Consider the following 557-nt stretch of genomic DNA (forward strand, 5'->3'; position numbering starts at 1 on the left):
AAAGACACACTTTTCAATAAACTGTGCTGGGAAAACTGGACAGCTACATGTAAAAGAATGAAACCAGACTACTTTCCAGTATCATGCACAAAAATAAAATGCATTAACAACCTAAACAAGAGACCTGAAATCACAAAAGTCCTAGAAGAGAAAACAGGCAGTAATTTCTCTGACATCAGCCACAGCAATAATTTTCTAGGTAAATCTCCTAAGATAAGAGAGAAGAAAGCAAAAATAAACGGGATTACATCAAAATAAAAGGCTTCTGTAGAGTGAAGGAAACCATCAAGAAAACAAAAAGCCAACCTACTGAATGGGAGAAGATGTTTATAAATGATAAACCTGATCAGGGGTTAATATCCAAAATATATAAAGAACTTATACAAACAAACACCAAAATACCAAACAACCCAATTTAAAAATGGGCAGAGGACCTGATTAGTTATTTTTCTGAAGAAGACATATTGATAGTTAACAAACATATGAAAAACCTCACATTTTTGAGGAGCAACAGTGAAGGGAAGACTCAGGAGGTCTAGGCGCAGTGGGCAGGCTAG

General features: G+C 35.5%; 1 protein-coding gene across 2 annotated transcripts in view; it reads right to left on the minus strand.

The window, feature by feature from the left end:
• MCM9 (minichromosome maintenance 9 homologous recombination repair factor) overlaps nt 1-557 on the minus strand; it is a 112,263-nt gene that overhangs the window by 14,290 nt on the left and 97,416 nt on the right. The gene's annotated exons all lie outside the window — the stretch shown is intronic.

The sequence above is a fragment of the Hyaena hyaena genome, unplaced genomic scaffold, assembly GCF_003009895.1.
Source record: "Hyaena hyaena isolate Hyena2069 unplaced genomic scaffold, ASM300989v1 scaffold_279, whole genome shotgun sequence".
Taxonomy (NCBI): domain Eukaryota; kingdom Metazoa; phylum Chordata; class Mammalia; order Carnivora; family Hyaenidae; genus Hyaena; species Hyaena hyaena.